General features: G+C 42.2%; 1 long non-coding RNA gene across 2 annotated transcripts; it reads left to right on the forward strand.

Moving 5' to 3' along the window:
- Nucleotides 1-7,466: 7,466 nt before the first annotated feature.
- Nucleotides 7,467-18,592, forward strand: LOC310893431. 2 transcript variants are annotated; one of them, XR_014578979.1, is made up of 3 exons: nt 7,467-7,642; nt 7,762-7,865; nt 17,793-18,592. It is a non-coding gene; the product is annotated as an uncharacterized lncRNA (long non-coding RNA). The 2 variants fall into 2 exon arrangements; XR_014578980.1 differs by lacking the exon at nt 17,793-18,592 and adding an exon at nt 11,835-12,037.
- The last annotated feature ends 219 nt before the right edge of the window (nt 18,593-18,811 follow it).

The following is an 18,811-nucleotide window of genomic DNA, read 5'->3' on the forward strand; positions in this document are numbered from 1 at the left end:
TGTTGTGATGCAGATGCACCTGTTGTCTCTGTATTATAGCAAGGCAAGGGCAATACTACAGAATAACTGAGGTTGGAAGGGCCTTCTGGAGGTCATCCGGACATCTGGATCTGCTCAAGCAGGACACCTAGAGGTGTTTGACCAGGATGATGTCTTTTGAATATCTCCAAAGAAGGAGACTCCACAACTTCTCTGGGCAACCTGTGCCAGTGCTTGGTCACCCTCAGTGAAAAAGCGCTTCCTGATGTTCATACAGCCCCTCCTGCATCTCAGCTTGTGCCCATTGCCTCTTGTCCTGTCACTGGGCACCACTGAGAGGAGCGTGGCTCTGTCATCGCTGTAGCCTCCCTTCAGGTATTTATAGACACTGATGACATGCCCCCCTGAGCCTCCTGTTGTCCTGACCTCGCTCAACTTTTCCTCATGGGAGAGGTGCTTCAGTCCCTTTATCATCTCTGTGGCCCTTTGCCAGGCTACCCCCAGTACATCCAAGTCTCTCTTGTACTGGGGGGCCCAGAACTGGACACAATAGGCCCTCAGTTAGTGTTTCTCCTGTTGCAGCACCTTAGGCCAAAATAGGTTGGAGTGATTCAGACCACCAGGCCTCTGGAGCTACTCAGCCTTCTACTCAGCCTTAGTGCTGGTAAGTCACTGGAGATGAGCCGTGGGGCTATTTCTCCCCAGTGGTTATGGGAGGCGAAGATGGAGAACAGTTTGAGGAGCTCATGCTGATGGCTGTGTGGGGCAGGATGGCTCACTAAGACCACCCAGCTCATGTTCTGTCCCAGAGGAGATGGAGGCAGGCTCTCCAAGCAGCACATGCTGCCTGGGCAACCCATGGCGGCTCACCACCAGATGGCTCAGTACAGTGCAGGACTTGCTGACATCCTTTCCAAGCAAGGCCATGCCTTGCAGCAGTTTGTCTTTTCCCTCTCTTCTTCCAACCTACAAAGTATCAACAGCAGTTTCGCCCCCCACAGCCCCAGCCATCCTGTGACCTCTCCCATCCCTCTCTCCCTGGGAACCTTGCTTTTTCTTTTTTCTAAGGGTGAGAAAGGTGTTATCTGTAATTTAGTTAGCAGGTGGATTCTAAATTTATTTATATTTATGAAATAACAAATAATGGTTGAAACAACAAAAAAGTTAATGCAAATGTATGTAGGGTTGTAGATGAAGCTGAGCTGCATGCTAATATATGTGCGTTTTTCTCCCTGCTAATACAGCTCTTAAAACAGCTGAAAAATAAATTGTTGAAATTAGAATTAATGTATCATTACCCTGTAAACAAGATGCTACATAAGCTTAAGGAGAAAGAAATGGTATATAGGCACACTGGAATGATAAAATAAATATATATTTCAGGGGAAAAATCTTTCAAAAATAAATACAACATTGCTATATATATATTATCTTAACAAGCTAGCACAGTATTATGTTGAGGAATGGAAATAATCTTGGATGTATGCTGAAGTTTAACAATTAACAGATGCCTTAGAAAGGATAATTTGCTGATATTAAAATGTCTTGCGTATAAGTTTGTCTGAATTACTTTTTAGTTACATGTGCATTGTAAAGTGCGTATAAGGTATATATATGTTATTAGTTGTAGAAAATATTCCTTCCCCAGTCAATCTGTGAGATACTGTTTCAAATAAAAAGCTTTCTACTTTCAATTAAATCTCAACATTCAGTATTTTTTTCCCATACTACATTTCAGAAAACAAAGGAAAGAGATTTTTCTGAGTAACCCAATTCCTCTTGCCCCTCCCTGCCCCACTCTCCAGATCTGCATCAGGTGGGAGCTGTCATGGGTTGCAGCAAGAAGCTGGTGCTCAGGGTGAGTAAATGAAGGTAGGGGAAAAGGTACAAAGCCTTAAGAGGATGGAAGCAGAGCATAGCCATTCTGACTTCTTATAAATAGCATCACCTGGCTTTCCAGGATGGTAGGGATGTTAGATCTTTCTGTTCTGTTCATCTACTACAGGCATCCAGTCTTCACCACCCACCAGCACAGGCACTGCTTTCTCTGAGCTTGATGGAAAACATTGCCCTGACTCCCCATCCCTGAGATCTCACAAAAGGATAGAAAAGTCTTAAGGCCTCCTGACTGAGGGGTCAGGCAATGGGTTATCACAAGCAGGCTGCACAGTTGGAGCCATCCTGGTGTTGGAGTATTGCTAGCAGGAGGAGGTAAGGAGGAGCATGGCCTGGTGCTTGCACGGCTTTCTGCAAGAGGGAGAGTAGTGTGTAGAGCAGTACCCACCTGTGGTGGGTGATCTCCGCCTTCTGTAGCGGCTTGCTGCTTTATCTGGGGGTGTGAGTAGCAGAGACAGCAGTGGGGAGGAGAAGGGACCTGCTCCCTATTTGCTATCAAGGAAGGAAAAAACCTACAACAGCGGCTGAAGACCACAGTGAGCAAGAAGGCAGTTTGGGTAATTGGCACTGTGTGCTCTGCTTTTCCAAGAACCGTTTTGCTGCCTTTCAGAAGAGAAGCAGAGTTCATACATTTAAAGAGGAGGAACACAAGTATAAGGCTGATAGATTCATTTCTCAGACCATGTCGTATTTTTGGATGCTGACAGGTTTTAACATGAATTATTGTCATCTAAGTTCACTGGTTGATTGAATTGTTTTGCCTGCCCTAAATGTCCCTCAAATGTACTTGTTCCACAAGGCTTGTCACCTAAGCACCTCTGCAATAACAAAAAATCTCTGTCATATCCTCTTCGTTTGTAGTCAAGACTTGGCACTGCTGTTACTCATCAATTTGGTGGCTTCAGCACAGCTTCTAGGTACGCTCAGGAAGGACTTTTCTCAAGGTGCACCTGAGCCAAGAAATATAACAATGAGAGAAGTTGTTACATAAGTTTGCCTCTCACCTGTAGTGGGGATGTGGTTGCAATGCTCTTGCATTATATTAGTCAATACTTATCTATGGAAAGAATCAAAGCAAAAGAGAGAAGCCTTGCTTGTCTCCTAATCAGTTTATTTCATTAGTTCTGCCTTTGGCCATTTCTGTCTATGTGTGGATGACTATGCGTTATCACAGACTTTCTTAGATTTCTGCTAAGACACCTGTGTTAAGTTTTAAAAACAGTATTTCCTTTCAGTACGAAAGAGATGCCGTGGAGCTGACAGGCTGGCTTTTATAACTCACAAGCATTGAGGACGGTAGGAGGCAAATAAGACTTGCCATTTCCCACTGGATTAGCTTTTCTTTATAAGTTTGTTTAGAATGTAATATTAAAGTGGTATTTAGCTTGTAATCTCCTATTGAATCAAATGAGATGTGAGTGCCGATTTTGATTAAATCCATGGTGGCAAGAGCCGTTTGCAGGAAGATATTTCTTTGCAAAAGGGCCATGACTAAATAATTAATTAAAAAATGATTCATTATTTTTCTTTTGGGCAACAGCAGGAAGAGCTCAATAGGATAAACATTCAGGGTATTGCTCATTAATTTAGAAGTCCCTTTTATGAGAACAATAAAGAAATCACTTGTCAGAAGATTAGTTAGTTGTTTGCTAGTCCTTGATTCTGTAGTGACGGATTGTGCTGTCTCCAGTGGTTTATATTATGTCTTTAGATTAGAAGCACTTTTGTGTAAAGTTTGGTCTTGGAGCTTGATCGCGTAAGAATTAAACTTCCATTTAAAAAGAAAAAGAAGGGAATTTCTGCAATCTAGAGAAGAGCTCGAGAATGTCTCTTGAGTCCCAACCATGATTAGGATGAGTTTACTTTGTATAATGGGGGATGAAGGTGCCTAAGGAGTATCTGCGAGATGAATAAATCCATTGGCCCCTGCTGGTGGGGGCCAGCACTGTAGTTCAGCACCAGTACCTGCACTGTACCATCCGTGCCTAAATCACTGCCTCCGTTGCCTGGTACTTCCACCACCCCCACAACCCTGATGCAGCTTGCCTTTGTGTGTTGGATGACCATACACTCATGAATCATGGGTGGGCTCGTCTGTGGGCATAGGTCTTATTGTATTAAATTAGCCCTTTAGGTACCCTGGCAGGAAGACATTACAACCTTTGTTCAGTATGGTTGTCCATAAATTACAGCATCCCTTCTGTCTGTTTTGTTTGATGTTGCCAAGCAAGAAGTCTGTCTCAATACTGGGAGTACAAACTTTGATGCGTGTTTTTTTTTTTTTTTTTCTCCTTCTGAAAAGCTGGCTTTTTCCTAAGGGATAGCTAACACGGAATACTTACCATGCTGTAAAACCCTAGTAGAAACAAGATGCCTGTATTTCTTATCCTCTGGTGGCAAGATGAGCTCAGCATTTTATGCCATACCTGTGGGTTACGCTCCTAACTTGCCTAGAAGTGAAAACTACAGGAGCTTTATCTTCACCAGAGTCTTACTGAAGATAACAAATGACAGCTTTTAAACTTCATCTCCTTTAGCAGTGAAGAGATTACCAGTCTGCAAGTACCACATGAATGCCCTGTGTATCTTTTTCCTTCATGGTGACCGTATCCTTACCCAAGCAGTTCTGTGGCAAGTCATCACTCCTGTGCCAATACCACCAGTGTGGGAGAGGGAGAAACTCGAACCTCTAAGGAGACCAGGAGTGTTAATGTCTGTAGAGGAAGTTTTTGAAGACACTGTATCACTTACAATGTGAGGAATATGGGGAGGGGACATAAGCAATGGGATGGAAATCATAGCAGAAGCTGTGACTAGCAGTATTTGCTTAATGAGTCTAGAACAAGAGTAATGAGGAAGCACTGCCTGTGAACATCTTCCCTCCCATGCAAGGAGGTTTTCAGAACAAACACAGCTGAGGCGTGCCCATGAACTGTCATGCCATCATTACTTCAGTGGCGATGTAGCTGTTGGTGGGAGTGGGGATCTGCAAGGATCTTGAGTCCCATGAAGAATGGGAGGTTTTTACCCAAATGCCCTGTTGCTCCCTGCTAATTATATAAACCTGACTTTACACCTCACAAATACCTTGATCTCTGGAGTAAGAAGTTCAGGTTGCTCTCTGCCTTCCCAAGCAGGGCTTTTGTTCAAACATGCAAATAAAAGCTTGCATTCACTCCCACAGAGAGGTAGAAGTGTGATCATCTGGTCCTTATGCTTTTCATCACATGACTATAAACAAAATAATGAATGTTGAAAAATATTTAGGCAGAGTTTAAATAAAAAAAAATAAGTTAAAAAGATAAACCAACAAATATTTTGAACAGGGATATTTATAGTTAGTTATATATACATATCTAGTGCAGATTGCATGCCATGGAATTCAGTGCAATTATACTCTCATATCAGCAGTGAAGATGACTGAAAAACAAAAAGAAAAGAAACAAAAACATTTCTGGTGTGTTTGAATCAGGTTTATTTTGGTGATGGCTTCTTGCTCAGCTGTGCACAACAAAACAAAGCCATTGTTATCCTCTCAGTGAGACTTGTGTTTACATGCCGTGACATTACCAGTACTGAATCATGGTGTTCTTCCACCTCTCCCAAGAACAACAGTCTGCCTACAAGTATTTAAGAAAACACAGCTATTATTGTTTTCTTATGTGTATTCATACAGTGAATATGGGAAGACCAAAAACACAGTCAGAGTCCTGTGGACACTTGTTTTCGTACAAGTGAAACTTACTGTAATTTGCTTAGAAAGGGTGTGTGTGTGTTGTTCTCACATCATGGAAAATCAGAAGCATTTTAGCAGTACCAGTTAAAAATAATCCTCTCTTGTGGTCAGTTGGTGGGTGGAGGGTGCTTTGGGCTTGCTTGTAAAGACATTCAAGGCCGTGATCTGCTATCTGCTGCTCACAGTTAAACAGTTAGTAGCGTGCTGTGTTCCCTGCAGGGCTTTTGCTGAGTTCTGCCTCCACCAGAGCTGTCTCTGGATGCTTTCATCACTGCTTTCGTGTGACCTTATAGCTTCCCTGACTCATCAGAACTTGTTTCATGTCAGGAGACCACTTTCTTTGGCATCTAGCCTGCATCCAAATGACTCCTCTTGAGGCCTTGTCAGAGTACTTTAGGGATATGACATTTTTGCTCACGACCTCCTTTTGGATATGCATGTATCTCTGTTTAACCAGATAAAGGCTGCTCATACTCTTTATATCTAGACAAGTGCCTCTTTCTTACCAGGTGGGCCTTTGAAGACTTTCCTTTCCACTGGGCAGCTGTTTCTGCCCACCACACCTGGCCCCCACAGAAGGAACTCATCTCCAATTGCAGTGCCTACAGCTGCAGTTGGGTGTATAATTTGGGGTGTATGATTGCTTCTTACTATTGAGTAGGAAGCTACATGGCAGCCTGCCAAGAGTGATAGACGATCACTGAGCAGAAATTGCCTTCTGTTTACAGCAGTCGGTTAATGGTCATAATGCTAATGTAGAAGGAGTGGCTTGACTGAGCCTTTTGTGCTGAAATGAAGCCAAGAAAAGAAGAGGTGGGGTCTGCCCTGATTCCTGTACTTTCTAGGGAATACTAGGCTTCTCCAGTGAGTTTCTTCCCAGTGAGCATCATTCATAAACCAGAGCAGCCCCTGTGGAGGGGTAAGCCCAAAGACCAAATAACTGGTTAAAGGAGAGGGATAGTCTATGCCTTGCTTTTGTCCTGCTTAATGCACTACAAACCCATGCTTACAGCTACAGATCTGTTAAGGATCTCTGACCCAGCGGAGGGTGCTGTTGTCTACGTATCATCCTTTCTCTCCCAGATGAGGGAGAGATGAAGTGCTCATCACCATTGCTGTGTTGTTTAATATATTGCTTAATGTAGACAGTGAGTATAAAGCAGCCCTTCATTTCATCAGTGTTTGATCCAACAAAGAATGATTCCCAGACCGTCTTCATAAAGCTGTCCAGGACCTCACCCTGAATGTGGTATGACTTCGCTTCCTTCCAACATTGAATTGTGCTTGTCTGCTTCTCCCAGGATGCACAAGCCCCATGGGTCCTGGGTCCCTCTATTACCTCCAAAACTACCGGTAGATTTTAACCATCCTCTAGCAAATCACTTGAGGAGGAGTCATCTTCCTTTCCCTTCCTGGATTTCATACTTACAAAACAGAATTACATTACTACGACTAACGAGCCCTAGTTTGGGTCCAGTCTCTGTTGCAATGGTTACACAGAAGAGCCTGATTTTTGCGTAGTATACCTGTGTCAAAGCCTCCTGTTTCCCATCAGTTTCAATGGCTGAGGGCGCAGACTGGAGCACGGGTGTTTGCTGTGCTGGCTGATGCTCTGCACCCATGTTCACCTAGTCTTAGTAGTGCTGAGGTGTAATAGGCTGATGCTCACTAACATCGCTGATAAAATTTCCTAAGTATCTCTAACTTTTGGAGGAAGGTAGCTATACTTTCAAGCCCACGTGAACTGGTGGCACTGAGAGGTACTGCTGAATCAGTACAACACCTGGGTAAACAGGAAATCCAGCCTTAAATTTGCAGTGGGTGATAACAATTAAGTCCTCACCTACCCCTGACTCTTACTGCATGTGAGCAGAGTTTTGTAACTGATTAATGGGCCAGAACAGATTGTTTTGGAGGAAACCTGAGCGGATGTGCAGTGGTGGAATATGATCCAGTGGCTTGGTGTATAAATCACCAGTCAAGTGTTGTGAGACGTGTCTGCTTGGTGGGAAATCACTTTTGACATCCCAGGTACTCCGGTTGCTCATACTAAGACACCCAGGTGCCAAAGCAGCATCTAAGTGGAATAGCTGTAGATACAATATCAGCTCTGGCTAATATTTGTTAATCCTTGTTAATCTGTGATTTAGATCCTAAATAGCTGGAGAAAGTGGCAAGAACTTCAATGGCTATGTCTGTAAAGCTCGATAATAAGAGAGCTGTTGTTCTGGGTGTGAGATGCAGCATGCAACAGGTAAGGGTCACAACATGTATAACCCACGGGTATTACCTTTAAATAGTAATAGTTATTGGAGAAATGTAACATCACTGTTATGAAAGATAGACGTCGCTTTTCCCATTTGTTCAGCCTTTTATGAGAAGAGATTTATTCTGCCTCAGCTGCCCAGAGAAGCTGTGGATGCCCCATCCCTGGAGGTATTTAAGACCAGGTTGGATGAGGCCCTGGGCAACCTGGTCTGGTGGGAGGTGTCCCTGCCCACGGCAGGGGGTTGGAACTGGGTGGTCTTTAAGGTCTCTTCCAGCCTAAGCCATTCTGCGATTCTGTGATATGATTCTATGACCTGAACAACTTAGTCTTGCTTTGCTCTGGATAAAACATTCTTCTTTCACTGACCATTATAAATACCAGCACACCTTTCTGTCCCTTGTGGAATCCCTCTGGCCCCAGCTGGAAACAGTGGCAAGCTGGCAAGCTACTTACCTTGGGAGTATTTAAAAACCAACAACGCAAATCTAGGCTTTTAGCTTTCTTCTCTGTGTGAAGATGTCACCAACTTTTTTCTAAGCTTACTGTTCCCCACAGAGGTCCAGAGAATAGGCTTGTGTTGTTGTACATCTCTCCTGCAGATGTTGATGTATTGTTGACGCTTAGCTGTACATTGTTCTGCTCTCTCTGATAAGTTTTAATTGAATAGCGTGAGAGAGCGATTTAGCAGGGAAAACAAAGAGCCTGTCAGCAAGGTATTTTGCTCAACTGTTTCTGACAAGAAATAGAAATTCTAGCAGCAAATCTCCTGGCATAAGGGTCAGTCCTGTGCGACTGTTTCTGGAGCCTCACCTTCCCAGCAGTGTTCTCCCACCACTCAGCCGCTCCATTACCTCTTCTGAACAGACATAAGTGGAAGGGAGAGCTGAGCTGGACTTAACCTCTTGATCACTGGCAAGTGCATGCCTCAACACAAGTCATCAGTGCCATGCCAGGCATGGTTGTTGGTTTACAGCTCTGCCATAACATAGCTCAAATTCCGTTCCAGTCCCCGTGGCTTAACCTACATAGGATCATAGGAGACTGCCTTCTGCCCCAGGCCATCGAGTCCTGCTTTTGGGGTATGAACACATCTTGGGTTCCTTTCCATGGACTAATCAATCTCCATTTACAAGTATTTAGATCTTCCTGCTCTCTTTCCTATGTCTCCCATTAGAAAGCTAGTCTGGAATCAAGTTGCATTGACAGGCCTAATTTGCAGGCTAAGTTTATTTGTTGCCTTTCTTTTATCTTCTGGCTCTTGAGTTATTGCTCTTTGGCTTTACTAGTTATTTTCCTTATTTTGTGCTCACAATGTCTTGTGTTGACATTAAAAAAAAAAAAAGAAAAAGCTCTGGTTCTTGCCAACCTCCCACTCCCTTCCCCCTCTCTTCTTTTCTTGGCTAAGTAGGGCAATTTTGGTGTACTCTTGTAACACAGGGCTTCCACTTTCTCTGATTTTGGTATCCCGTATCTTTCTCACACATAACCGATGCTTAGCTGCTTAACCTGTGCCACACTTCCTTCAAAATTCCCCAACCTCAGCTTCTGTTCCTGATCACAACAATCCAGTGGTATTTAAGAACAGTTTAAAGCTGTACAGAAAGCTGGCTGAGTACTGCAGGTTTATCCCTGTGAATGCAAAAAGTCATTCTATGTTTTTTTTTTTGTTTTTTTTTTTCGGTAAGGTCAATGAATGTCATTTAGAAATCGTAACCCCTGAAGACAGAAGCTTTATTGGTACTGATAGCTAACTGTGAATATAGGTAATACAACTGACCAACACAAATAGCTTAAGTTTTTTCAACCAAAAAGCTATTAGAAAGCTGTTAAAGTTTTTTTTTTTTATAATTATTATTATTTATTTTTTTTTAATGTGTCAAGCACACATGTTCATGAAAAACTTCCATTATTTATATGGGTTATCAGGTGCAGTTTGTAGGCTGATGTCTGAAAATGTGCATGTGGAAATGCTAATTTGAAAACACTAAGTCTTGTATGATAGTCAGTAAAATAACCTGTGGGCTCTCCAAATGTATATTGTCAGTCTGTCCACACTTTGATGTTGCCAGCTGAGACCCCTGGCAGTGTCTCTTTGAAACTAGATTAAAATCTCAAGGGGAGGGACTTTCTCCTTAATTTGTGTGTAAAGCTTTGTGCAACATTTTGACACCCTTGTAAATAATATAACAGGGCTCTGCTTATTTTCTTCCTTTCTTATAAGTGAGCAGTCTTTGTCACCACAGTAGACGAAGACAAACTCAGTAATATGTGAAGATTAAGGCTGGATGTTGGGGGTTTGTCCGATGCAGATCTTTTATTCTGTGCAAGCTCTATCTGCAAGTTGCAGGTGAAACAGCTATTCTAGACACTAAAAATACTTACCTGTTTATATTTGTTCTTCTCACTCACTGGAAATCATTTAAAAGGGGCTGGCAGATGGAATTCACGCGACAAATATGACTAAAAATAACTACGAAATGAACACAGCTCCTTGAGAAAATACACATGACTCTTATTTAGAGTGGAGGAGAAGATACTGAATGGTAATTGTAGTGTTATCTTTGAAGGTCAATTGTTTTCTCATTGCTGGGCCAGCTGTCCAAGCAGTCTTCCTACAATGGCCTCTTGGCTGGGGACATAAATCTCTCTCTAGAGCTCATGCTGTTCTTATTTTTTTTTTCTTCATTGACAAGAGCAGGATAGCTTACCAACCTTTATTGTTCTTGTCAGCCCAGGAATACTGACTATAGCATTATAGATATCCTTAAGAAACAGAATTTCAGGCTGCTGTGATCTGTTTTCTGCTCTAGTGGCTTCCACCCTTGGGGTAGTTATGATGTATGACGCTGATGTATTGGGCATTAACAGTTACCTCAGCATGGTGCTAGTTATGCTGTGTGTTGAATTCAAGATCCTCTCTCATCTGCAGCATCAGATCAAATCTTCTTTTCTAATGTCTTTGCATTTAGATATTTATCAACCATGAGCCTGTGGTGGAAGAAACTGCAGGGGCACAAGAGTGCTTCTCTGCTTCTGTACTGGTGATTCTCAGCCAGCGTCGTGAGATGAGTTGCTCTATTCTGTTTTTAACTACACAGAATTTGACTACAGGGGTAGGCCGGGCATCCAAGAGGTTTTCTTTTGTGTCATTTATATGGACTTCTAACCTGTTTTTATTCTTTGTGATGTACTGCAGCAGGATGGAAAAGAATGAACGAAAAGGACTGGGTCTGTCTGGCAGGGTGTGGTGTTGTCACAGTTGCTGTCCCAATTTAATAAAGTTTATTGCCCCTGGGGTGAAATGCAGTCTCTCTCCTCAGAAGGAGCACACATCCGTGGGTGGTGCTGTGGTGAGGGCAGGGGAGACAGCCATCATTTTTTTGGACCATCAGAAGCAGCTGTGCTGGATTAGAAGATGAGTCCATGTGGGTCAGTGTCACCATTTCTGGTAGTGACCAGCCACAGACTGTCATGAAAAGACTAAGGTATCGGGGCAAGCCCAGAGTGATACGTCCTTGAGAAACCTTCCCCACTTACAGCCATAAGAACTTCCCACGTCAGAGCTTATATTGTTCTCTTTTATGTTTTATAAGTGATTGAGACATCCTAGTTTTAAGCACAGCAAGAGCAATCACAGATTCTGCAACCAAATTATGTAGGAGATTTATACCAGAGCCTTGTGCCTCCTCCATGCTGTTTTTTGCTTCTGCTTTACAGCAGTTACATGCACTGTCTGTAGGGGTTCCCCTGGTCTCAGGATCTGACTTCTGTCTAGCAGGCAAAATGTACTGAGTGTGCCCAGCCTGTGAGCTATGCTGGCACATTTGCAACACTAACCACATGTCAGATGCTTTCCATAGGGGTTTGTGGGAAGAGGAATTCACTGTGGAGAATGAAAGCCCACAGCAAAGATTAGTGGAAACCTTTTTTTTTTTTTTTTTTTTTTCCCCACAGCTTTGGGCTTCCCTTAGGTGTCTCTTTACGAATTCAGTCGCTACAACCCTTGTAGCAGTGGTTGCTGATGGTACCAGTGCAAGGGAGATAAAAATGGAAGAAGTAACCACAGACTGCTTGGCCCTGTGTGAACTACTTATCTTCAATGGCATGGGGATTTCCCTCCTAAGTAAAAGGAGATGCTCTTAAAAGGGTTATCTGGTCTGAGTGTATATTCGACTAGAGCAGTCCGGCTATTGAGGTTCTGCTGCCTTTCCATAACCCCCAGCTGCTAATTTGCAAATATCATCGACATGTGCATTAAATCACACTCTTCGCATGTAGCTGTAAAATCAGAATAGCACCTGCGCTGTGGCATTTAATCAGCAGCAGTCACTTAGCATAGCAACTTAATTGTCATTACATAAGTGAGTCAGGTCATTCCAGGCTGGCACCTAATATTTGGCTGTGTCTTACACAAAGCTCTGTGCTCTGACTGGGATTTTTATGTTCAAATGTTGCAAAAATGAAATCAAAGAGTGATTCTGGTGAATGCTGTGCTGCATTTCCTTTTTCTTCACTGTATTCAAGATGCCCCTTCCCACCCACTGTTTTTTCCCATCAGGATCTGTCACATGATAAATCTACTGAAAGACTTGCATTAATCATGCCCTTGTGAATTATCCAGCAACATATTTCCTCTGTCAGTCAGCCTCCAATTTGAAACGATAAAGCCTGCTTGCTTGTGACTACCGCATTATCACTGGTTGCCTTCTTACTGGCTTTAGTAGCAGAATGAATGGATTTAGACTGGTTCATTTGTAAATCCACAACGCATATTTCCTCCTTTCACTAATACTTGAAAGTTGGAAGTCCAGATGAAGCACAAGCAAGCTTTTCCAGAGCTGATTTAGAAAAGCCTGCTCTTGGCTACAGCTTTGCAGCAGTGTCCTGCCCTCAGAATCATTAAGGATCCAGATGAAGTTCACCCTTGCAGTATGATGTCAGTACTGTAATATTTGCATTAAAGAATCCAAGATTTTTTTTTTTCTTTAAGAATAAACTGTCCTGAATTGATTGAATTAAATCAGAGAACAAACACGCTACCTGTGTTGCATGTGCGGGAAATTTATTTGCTCTTTACAAAAACAAATTAATTGAGCCAACAAGTGGGATGTCAAACCTTTAACTAAAGAGAGGAGTATGATAAGGTAGAGAGAAAAAGGGGAAAAAAAAAAGTTAGGTAACAGATTATTTTGATACAAACTCTAGTATGTGCGTTAAGGAGACAGTTTAGGTTGCTGGATACCCTGATGCATGGTGCCAGTTTTAAAAAAAATCATACTTCTGTCTGCATGACTGTTCCTATTAATGTTACAGATTATACAGAAGACTGTAAATTTTTTTTTTTTGTTACATTCCTTTTGGGTATTTTAAAGCACTTTTGTGTAGAATAATTTCAATCTTTTCCCAGTGTACTGTCAAATGATTCTCTTGTTGTTTATGTGGATTTTTCCCACAGCAATGAAGATGGAAAAATAAAGGGTAGTGTAATTATTAAAACAATAAATGTTGCCAGGGGATATGGAATGGGAGAAGTGCTACTATTGTCTTTTTAATAGATTGCAGACAGTCTGTTTACTGTCCCTTTATATATCCCTTTCCTTTCCCTCCACTTAACCTTATATTTTTCTTGTATGTGAGACTGTTTCGTACTCTCTGAAAGTTCACCTGTTGCTTTCAAAGGAAAAAGCCCTGCAAGTGCTGATTACAGGCCTGCTTCTGAACGCAGTTAAATTAAGGGAGTGCAGGAATACCTTCATCCTCTGGGGAGTTGCACTGAAATACCATTTACTGTAAAGGTTTTTTGAAAACAATGCCCTTGGACACAGGAAAACCTTTTAGATACCTAGTAGTTTATATTTATAAGGGGCAAAACACAAAACCTCTTAAGAGTCAGCCAGCAGTGCAGCTGTGGGGGGGAAACCCTCCAAGTTTCATTTATCTATTTAGGACTCGACTGTTTAGTGGTAGACACCACAAATTGCTAACAGCTTTTCTTCCTGTTTGAGATCATCTGGAGAGGAGCACCCTGTGGAAGTCTACAGCACCCAATAGCACTGACCTTCAGTATTAAAAAAAAGTATTTAAGAAACGAGTAGTGATACCTTCTGCTAGTCCCACATATTCTGTGAAGCTGGAAGTGTAAAGTATAGTAACACTCACTCAAGACTATTTTCGCATAGAGTTAAGTGAGAATGTTTATTCCCCTTCCCACCAGTATCTTAATGGCAGGCCACCACTTTCTCTTAACCAGTTCATTCCCTTCAAACTTTCAACACAGCAGATCAGTGTTTTTTTCTCCTCTGACACTGTTTCCTTGTGCACTTGCCAAAATTTGAAGTTATACGCTTTCTGTTTTTAAATAGGCAACTTCTGTTAATCTCCCATTTCTCTTCAGTTGCTTTGTAGAGTGCACTTAGCAGCAGCATTTCCAGCAGCCACCTTGTCTATGCAGGGTGCGCATTACTACCCCTTTGACTATGATTATGAACTGTTCTAATTCATAGTGTTTTTCACATTCTGGTCCTTGTTTTAGGTTGTACTTTTTGTTACTCTGAAGGTTGTAGCTCCAAGTGTTGCAGAACTCCTTTGATTTTTAAAGTTTTCACTGGGTGTCAGGGCCTTGAGGGCACCATCAGGCCTTAGTGTGTCTGAACAGGCTTCCCCTCATGTGGACTCTACCTGTAGGCCAAGTCTAGGTCCAGCCCTGGGGATGGGGCTGCCCTGGTGCCCTGCTCCTGGCTGGGCTGGTGGGACAGGCCCTCCTTGCTAGACCTTGTCCTGACCCACCTAGGGAGGCCCTGGTTCCTGGCCCTAGGAGCTGCAGGCCCATGGCGCCCTGATTCTGAGCCGCGTGTGGCCTTTGTTTTCCAGTTTCATTTTTAAGTCATATCTTGTTATTTCTATCATGCGCACAGTGTGAAACCATTGTCCGTGTTCCCTAAGCTCCGCTTTGCTTTGGGTTGGGTTCGTGTGTTTTGACAACTCCTCCAGAAGTTTGTTTCCCTGTGCTTGGACCTGAGCCACGAGCATGACCAGAGTCCTGTCAGTGTTTCAGTCTCCCAAACCTGCCCCTGTTCTTTGCATTAAAATGTGCACAAACCTTTTGGTTTCCCTGCCTCTTGCCTGAAAGCATCTCTGCCAGGTATTTATCTGGTGTGCAGGCCTCCTCCAACTCCTATAGTTGCATTTCATAACCTCCTGTACCTGAAATAACTAAAAGCTCTTTAAAATGTCAAATGATCAGAGTCAAAGCCTGTCAGGAATGGAGCTTGTCAGAGACAAAGCTATCTTCTGATTACCTTCCACTTTGCTGGCACCCATTTCTTGCTGATACAGAATGAAGCTCTGTTTAAATCCTTGGCAGTAGCCTCTTATCTGTCTTTCCATTTCCCATGAGTTTCATCTCTGGCTGGGGTTTGAATTGCTCTATTCTTATAAGGTATTTTCTGGGTTTGCTTTGCCTGCAGGACCATGTGTTATTCAGCAATCACTTGTGGCCAAGGGAGTCTGCTCCATCCAGGGTGGAGCTAACAATCGTAGGCTTTTTGGGTGGCCTAATACCAGAGCACCTTAAACAGATGGTTCCTCACTAATTGCTTTTGCTTAGGAGCCCAGGCAGTTATTAGGATAGTCACTCAGAAGATCAGCTAGTGGCAAGCTGACCTTGAAGTCTGTTATTTACCCATGTGCGAAGGTTACTTCTGCACCATCCCTGTGACTTATTTTTCTTTCTACTGCTTGGAAGTGAGCAGTCAACTGACCATTTTTAATCCCTGGGGCTCAGTTCTCTAAGTAACATCGGTTTTATAGCAGTACAGTTTCTTTCCTGGTTTACATGTGAATTGCCTAGGTAAGAGAAAGATCCAAGAGCTCCTTTGCACCCATTTCTCTGTGCCTCTGGGGGGGTAACATCTGGGTCATTCTGAGCACAAAGCCCTTCTGCCTCTGATAAAAGCAAGAGGCAGATTGAGCTCCACGAGATCAAACGAGAGATAACAACTGTTATCAATCACTTTCCTTTTCCTAGAAATAGCAATTCATCTAACCTGTCTTGGGTTTTCTAAAGACAGAAAGGTTGCGAGAAACAAACCAGCTTCTGTCCAAATCTCAAGGCAAAATATGAATGCTGTTGATAAATGTTTCAAAACTTGGTGTCTCATTGAGGACTGCTCTACTGGCTGTTCCTGTGTAGTGTGATAGTTTTTATACAACTTTGCAGTTTTTTGACTGGGACGTTTTTCTTGACGAAACGTATTGCCCTTTGCAAGCCAAGACTTTGAGAGCGTTTATGTCCCGTTAGTTTAAGCCAGCACTGCCCTCTTCTGGAGGTGACGGCAGGCCATTTCAGCAGGCAGGGTGGTCTTTCTGAACATAAGCTTCATCCAGGACCTGGCATTGACTCAGCAAAATACTTATTCAACTTGTAAAGCGTGTGAGTAGTTCTTCTGCTTAGGTGCTTAAAGACGTCAACACACCAAACTGATACCATAATACTCTGACATAATAGCTTCAGTGGAAACACTTGTACATAAAAATCACATGAATTTATACCACAATGAACTGCGTCTCTGAATCTTAAATCCTGAGGGCAGCTTCTTATTTAATACTTGCCAGAGGGTGTCACATTTCATTAGCCTATGACAATTTGCCCACACTGAGCATCTGCTCTTCAGCTGCCTTGTAACCACACTACCTCTAATCCAGTGTCCATAAATGTTTCATAAAACTCACTTCTTTCTGGCAAGGTCCAACTCACAACAGGGAATAGATGCTTGTAGTTGCTGGAGGAGGTGGCTGTGAATCTCAGCTTCCTTGTCAAGAAGAAGCCCAGGTGGCCACAATGTCAGTGCCTGTTACGTGCATGCTGGATGCGCGCTGTAAGGTGCTGCAGTGTCCTGGCCTCCTGATTATGCCCGTGAGTGGTTGAGTGTGCCTGGGACATGCACGTGGACCTGACAGCTAGCGGAAAGTACAGTGAATTGCACAGTTGAAGTCTGCCAATACTTTGTATAGGTTGTGCTTGTGGAGGCTTTGAATTTTAAGTTACCAATCAATTTGCATATATATATATATTTTTTTTTTTTTTTGAGGGCAGTTTATCTTATGCGTTGTGATATGCTCAAGTGGTTGTAGAGTCTGAGCAGCAGAGCTAGGTTAACTTTATGACTGTCACCAAGCCCAGATTTCACTTCGAATATTTTATGTGATGCATTTGCAGCCCAGAGAAATTTGTACCTTTCTGACAGTGCTGACTTTCCTGAAAAATACGGTGTGGGGGGTTGAAAAGGAAACACCAAACTTATTCAACTAAACTGAAAAGTATGGTGCTATATCACTCTATAGCAATTTCAGTCAAGAGCTAGACAGTGCTTTTCAAGAATTAATGACAACTGATTTACAATATCCTCACAAGATCTAATGTACGTTATAATAACATCACCGTGCTAAGTGACTTACACTAAGTCATTCAGTACCTCATCTATAATTCAGGTTACCTGATGTCTAATTGCATCAGAAAACATAGTCTTTTTTTGGGTGTGATTGTCTACCAGGATTGCTAAACAAATGAGAAATAAATTTTGTTGATATTTAGTAGAGTTTGAGTTAGACATTTCACATCTTTTCTTTTGATGAACTTCCTAAATTTATCTCATGAATCAAAAAATAGTGGATCTTTTAAACATTATTATGCCACTGACATACGAAAATATTGTGTAAAATACTTTCTTTGTAAGTTTTACTTCCTGATTTTTAACTCTTGGGAATTCTGAGGAATTATGCAGAAGTTGGAAAGTAGATATTTATCCAAATGAGGTTTCCAAGTTCTAAATATTTCAGTCACTTCCATTAATTGTCACTATCTCTTTGTTCAACAGTACCTTGACATTGATGTATTCTGATTTTTCTTTTCAGGTTGGCCAAATTTTTCAAAGAGAGGTGTATCTGACAACATGTTTTGGAAATGTTCAGCACATTGTGATAGCCTTTCTGATTTTCCTACAGACAACAAATGTTTATTTGTCTTTGCACTATCTGTTGTGTGAGAAGATGCATACAGGGAAATCTCTCCTGCCAGTGTAAATTAGCAGTAACTCAGTCAAAAGCTGTGACTCTTGACTGGTGTGAAACTGCTCTGAAGAACTGATTCAAGGGTAATAGGAATTAATAGGAATGTTCCCATCGACTTCCACGTGCTTTGAAGTATGTCATGGGCTGATGACGGTGGTGAGCTGTAAGAGGGTGAGGAGAGAAAATTCTCAGAGGTTAATTTTAGAATGCGGAGAGCAGTTATCCTTAGTACTCCTCTAGAGTCGAAAGGGAAAACAGGGCTTCTCCTCTGGGCTTCTCTTCATTGTCACAGCTCTTTGAGTCAATAGTTTGCATTCTGCTTTAGTTCTGGCTTCCTCATGCCCTCAAAACTCCACTGAATCAGTAGTTCCCCACCCTTATTAGCAGTGTTGATCAGTTTAAATTATATTTCAATGGCTTTTGCTGCAATAATTTAACTGAAACTACTGAAAATCCCATATAAATAGTATCCAAGTATGTTTTTTTATAGGATTAATCATACTGGGGATATTAAGGTACCTATTTCTTTCAATAAGGTCAACAATATTTTCAGAATTTTCAGTATTGAGCAATGTGAAAAAGCTATGAACATGCATAAGGAGTCAAGAACTGTGTCTCTGAGCCCATAGTTTCGTTGCTGAGATACCTGCATAAGCAATAGATTTTTAAATAAAAGTGTAATGTCTTTATGTCTTTCAGACTCAGTGTTTTTTTTTTTTCCTTAACAGTAGTTGATCTGGAAAAAATCTATAACAAGCTTCAGCAACAAAATGGCAGCTGTTCAACTCCAAGCTAAGACCTCTTGAAAATGAGCGTGGTGATACATCACGGAGCCTGTGTGCTACATGCTGCAGCTATGCTCT

This window comes from Anser anser (genome assembly GCF_964211835.1).
Source record: "Anser anser genome assembly, chromosome: 2".
NCBI lineage: Eukaryota > Metazoa > Chordata > Aves > Anseriformes > Anatidae > Anser > Anser anser.